Source organism: Diaphorina citri, unplaced genomic scaffold, assembly GCF_000475195.1.
Source record: "Diaphorina citri unplaced genomic scaffold, Diaci psyllid genome assembly version 1.1 scaffold259, whole genome shotgun sequence".
NCBI classification, from domain to species: domain Eukaryota; kingdom Metazoa; phylum Arthropoda; class Insecta; order Hemiptera; family Psyllidae; genus Diaphorina; species Diaphorina citri.
Genome location: NW_007377696.1, coordinates 164,432 through 170,457, shown reverse-complemented (window position 1 = coordinate 170,457; position 6,026 = coordinate 164,432).

The window sequence follows — 6,026 nt, the reverse complement described above, 5'->3', positions numbered from 1 at the left end:
TTCAAACTGCCAGCAAAGGACTGGGAAAGTCTCTACAAGAGTGTCGATCATGTAACGGTACAGTTTTAACACGGGACAAAGCGTTCTTATCAGGAACCGAATTACAAAAGCAAAAGCACACATGTGTAAGCACTTGTATTAAATTTATGGAAATAGCTACTTAGATACATAATAATCATAAACTTCCGTATTTTCGATTAAAGTTCTGAGTCGTCTCAGTTGAGATGAAATTTGATTTTATTCCTTAAATGAAGGTTCATTTGTATTTCTTTTTAGACTATCAAGGTACGTTACATAGCACCCATAAGATACAATACACTGCTAAGCACCAGTATAACTCTTGAGTGCTGAATTTTTTTTGTGCTCCAAAGCAGGAAAAATCTCGAGACCTACGTCTCAGACCTTGAGATGAAATTTGATTTTATTCCTTAAATGAAGGTTCATTTGTATTTCTTTTTAGACTATCAAGGTACGTTACATAGCACCCATAAAATACAATACACTGCTAAGCACCAGTATAACTCTTGAGTGCTGAATTTTTTTGTGCTCCAAAGCAGGAAAAATCTCGAGACCTACGTCTCAGACCTCAGACGGTCTAACAGACCTAGGTCTCGAGCTTCTTCTGCCACACACGTTCCAACTTTCAGACCTGGGTGCAGTGGCGTAGCGTGGTCTAAATTCCCAGGCCGGGTGGCGCATGGCGTCTGAATGTGAGTGATGGCGGGCATTACCTATTCGAGTTCCAGTCGATGTACCTAATGGAAACACATCCTCAATAGGTATCACGGGCACGGTTAGCCTAGTGGTAATGCTCTTGCTTGCCATGCAGAAGGTCCCGGGTTCGAATCCCACCATCGACAAAAAAATTTTTTATTGTTGAAAGGGAGGTTTAGGATGATTACAGATACATTTATCTAGAATTTCAACATGTAACCAACAACTAAAACGCATGAACGGGGTTTGACTTGAAATGTTTTTGGTCTAATGTATGAAACGTATACAATTTTTGACACTCCCAAATTGGTATTTATTATTTTATAGATAGGGGCATGCTACGACACAGACCACATGCGTCTAATGTAGCAGTTGTTTCATTGCTACGAAACAAAAACGGCGGTGAAACACTCATCTTAGAAAAAAAAAATCAGTACCAAGATTACCTCATACCCATTAGAAATAGTACGAGAGTTACTATACTGTTACTAGACCGATACTCGTAGGAATGAATGAAAATCACGTGCAACTCGTGCAAGATGTTTTCTTTGACTACGATTCACTAGCGAGGCACGTAATTCTATTGTAGACTAGACAGGTCACTAATAGGTACCTTCTCCAATAATATGAATTTCTAGTAGCTATGAGCTATGGCAAAATGAGAAAAAACCCTTAAAGTACATATGTATAAGATCCTCTAGTTCATTAAAATATATTCACACCTCCTAATCTGGCTGTGGGATGATGTCATTATGCAACTCAAACATAATGATGGGTCTATTAATCCGATAATACGTAGGTAGGAAACCGTAATAAGTAATAATTTCATTAGGTATCAAAACAAAATAAACACAGTGATCCAAAAAGACACAGAAGAAGAAACCCCCCCCCCTTTCAAGGAGAAACAGGTTCAAGGACGTTTGGTACAGACTGGTGTGAAATTTTCTATAGTCCTGGAGTTCACAAGAAGGTAGTCTGGTAGTAGGTTTGACAAGTGTACAGAAGCAGCGCTTCTTAAATTGGTTCCCTAGCCGATTAAATAAATAAATTCAGTTTGTGTTATTATATCACAATTTTGGTGCTCACTGCAGCATTGTAGTATTTTTCCCAATATCTTAATAATTCTCAACATCCAATGTTTACCTACCATGCTGGCACCGGTCGCTATGCGCATTTATATGTCATAGCTACTCATTTTCCTCACAAGGCTGAGTGGGCCCCGCAACATCCAGTCACGGAATCAATTATTTGCATGATACAAATTTCTCGAACCCGGGTCTCCCGCGTGCAAGGCGAGCGCAGTGACCACTACGCCATGGGAGCTGACGACCCGATTAAAATTACTACTGAAAAAACTTCGACCCCGCCGGAAATCGAACCCGGGTCCTCCGACTTGTAAGCCTAATCTGATACCTACCTAACTAATTCGGCCAGGTAGATTGTTAAGGTGTGTCCACACATAGTCGCCCGGCCGTCGATCAATGTCGACTGACACGTCCACACTGCCTCGATAACATAGATATTCGATGTCAATCGACGGCCGGTCGACCTACCTAACTAATTCGGCCAGGTAGATTGTTAAGGTGTGTCCACACATAGTCGCCCGGCCGTCGATCAATGTCGACTGACACGTCCACCACACTGCCTCGATAACATAGATATTCGATGTCAATCGACGGCCGGTCGACTATATGTTTCTACACACCTTAAGAACCGCTGTTCAATGAACCGCGAGATTCTTCTAGAAATCTCACTTGCGCTATCAATGGGCCAATGGCACCGCACCGCTCATTCTCTCTAGCACCCCACTATAGCGGGGCACATCGACAAGTTCTAACTTGTTGGTATCAGGTCTATGCTCTTCGGATTGTCTTCCGATTCCACCAATAGGAATCGAGGATTCGGGTACCAAAATCACCGAATCGGATGAGTCATCCAGAGCGATCGAGCGAAGAAAAAGTTCAGTTATCTCTAAGCGTGCGAACCGGTCGGTCTGTTGATCCTAATAATCCAGTGATTCCGATTTAATTAATTATTACGTCAGTTTATTATTTAATTTTCAATTTGTTTTTATTTTATTTTACGTTTCCTTTGCAGAAAATTTCGAGTGATTATTTTATTTTTAATAATTGGATTTTATTCTACCCACCCATGAAAGGTAAGTTTGATTGCGATAGTAATAATTATTTGTAATTTTAATTGTATTACGTCAGTTTATTATTTAATTTTCAATTTGTTTTTATTTTATTTTACGTTTCCTTTGCAGAAAATTTCGAGTGATTATTTTATTATTAATAATTGGATTTTATTCTACCCACCCATGAAAGGTAAGTTGTTTGATTGCGATAGTAATAATTATTTGTAATTTTAATTGATATAATATCGAGTGATTATTTTATTATTAATAATTGGATTTTATTCTACCCACCCATGAAAGGTAAGTTGTTTGATTGCGATAGTAATAATTATTTTTAATTTTAATTGATAGGTTTCGATGATTTTTTTTGGTCGAAAAAACTGCGTATTATTGAAAACGTTTATGGAACGTTTTTTGCTATTAAATACTACCTATTAAATATGCTATGCTATTAAATACTACCAATTAATTAATTTTGAACTAATAAGCCAGCTTTCATTTGGCTCAAGTTTGTCACATGGTTAAGGGGTTAGGTATCCGGGTTATCTACGGGACTTTTATTAGTTTTATTTATTTAATAACCTTAATTTACGTACTGAAGTTTAATTAAAGTAGGTATGTTATAATATTATATTTGCAATTTGCACCAATTCGTCACATGGTTAAGGGGTTAGGTATCCGGGTTATCTACGGGACTTTTATTAGTTTTATTTATTTAATAACCTTAATTTACGTACTGAACTACTGAAATTTAATTAAAGTAGGTATGTTATAATATTATATTATTTGCAATTTGCACCAATTCCTTATGTCCACTAAAGTTAAGCAACGTTGCACGAGGTTATTATCACTATGGGTGACCATCATATCGGCACTAAAGTTAAGCAACGTTGCGCGTGGTTATTATCACTATGGGTGACCATCATATCGGCTGTCGTGTCGCGTGCTGTTGTCTTTTCCAGGCTGTCTCGAATCAGCAAAAATATAAATTGCTGAACATGACAATCTTGATTTTCATGTCAGAGTGCCGACCAACACCTAATACACCTATAAATAAAATGATAGAAAGTAAAAATTGCTGAGTCACTTTATCCATGATGTCCATCCATGTTATTAATCAGTTCAATCACTTATCACTTTTTTTTCCATACCTACACCACATCTGATGATAGTTCCTAACTGACCTATACCTCCATTAAATACCCATATGACGTCTAAGTCAGAGTGCATGCAATACACGTTGTTATTACGTCAGCAATTATTATTATTAATTATTGTAGGTATCACCTTCGTGGTAGTCCTTTACTGCTATTTTTGCTTTGTTCTAGTCCAGTTTTGCATTCATCTTATGCCCGCCAGCCCGCCACTCACGCTCACACCGGCTGACAGACCGCGGCCTTATAAACATCTATGTATATAGGTCTGTCAGACCGTCTTAACGTATGTGGCGGAAAAAGCTCGAGACCTGGGTCTGTCAGATCGTCTCGTCTGAGATACCGCAGGAAGCTTTTTCCGCCACCCATGTTAAGACAGTCTGACAGGCCTACATAGGTCTGTGAGACCGCGGTTTGTCAGACAGTCTGAGTGTGAGTGGCGGCTGGCGGGCTTTGGGACCTCAAGCAGCTAGGGAGTGCGGGACTTTACATCGAGGGCCTTCGATTGTGGGTTCGAATACCGGACTGTGTAGGAAAAAAATGTCACCTACCTTCCCAATTATTATTTATCATTTTTTATGCAATAGAAATAGAGTAGTTAATGTAGATTATAGACGGTATAACAATATACGTATACCTTGACTACTTTTTGGACGCCCTTCGTAAATGGGGTGTTATATGAGCAGCTAGGGAGTGCGGGACTTTACATCGAGGGCCTTCGATTGTGGGTTCGAATACCGGACTGTGTAGGAAAAAAATGTCAGCTGCCTTCCCAATTATTATTTATCATTTTTTATGCAATAGAAATAGAGTAGTTAGTGTAGATTGTAGACGGTATAACAATACGTATACCTTGACTACTTTTTGGACACCCTTCGTAAATGGGGTGTTATATCAATGAGACGGGTTACCCTGGGTATCCCAACAATAACATTAGATAACATTATAATTATAATAGTCTTATCTAAATTGGTATATCTAACAGGTTTAAACAACTCCTTTTTATTGTCTTTTTGACCTTTTTTCCCTACCTTTTTCTATATTTTTAACAAGTGGAGTTTTGTTACCAATGTCCCGAGGATTCTTGCAAAGAATATTTTGGACAAGTTGAGATCTGTTTGTAGGTAACGGGTGCATCAAAAGTTCATGCATAGGGGAAAGGTAATTAATTAAACTATGCAACAGGTTTGAACATCTCCTTTGGTTACTTTATCTTTAGGAATTGAGAGTAAGAATTAGTTAAGTTAGAAAGGATTTTTCATTGCTTCGAAACAAAAACGGCGGTGAAACCCTCATCTCTAAAAAAAAAAAAAAAATCAGTACCAAGATTACCTCATACCCATTAGAAACAGTACGAGAGTTACTATACTGTTACTAGACCGATACTCGTAGGAATGAATGAAGAATGAATGAAAATCACGTGCAAGATGTTTTCTTTGACTACGATTCACTAGCGAGGCACGTAATTCTATTGTAGTCTAGACAGGTCACTAATAGGTACCTTCTCCAATAATATGAATTTCTAGTAGCTATGAGCTATGGCAAAATGAGAAAAAACCCTTAAAGTACATATGTATAAGATCCTCTAGTAACTAGTTCATTAAAATATATTCACACCTCCTAATCTGGCTGTGGGATGATGTCATTATGCAACTCAATTAAACATAATGATGGGTCTATTAATCCGATAATACGTAGGCATAGGCGGTTCTTGCCTAAATTTTTGGGGGGGCTTGATTTTGAAGGTATTTAGCTTTATGTAAAAAAAAATCTGCAGTACTGCCCATTAGAAATAGTACGACAGTTACTATACTGTTACTAGACCGATACTCATAGGAATGAATGAAAATCACGTGCAAGATGTTTTCTTTGACTTTCTATTGTAGACTAGACAGGTCACTAATAGGTACCTACCTTCTCCAATATGAATTTCTAGTAGCTATGAGCTATGGCAAAATGAGAAAAAACCCTTAAACTCCTTAAAGTACATATGTATAAGATTCTCTAGTAACTAGAGTCTG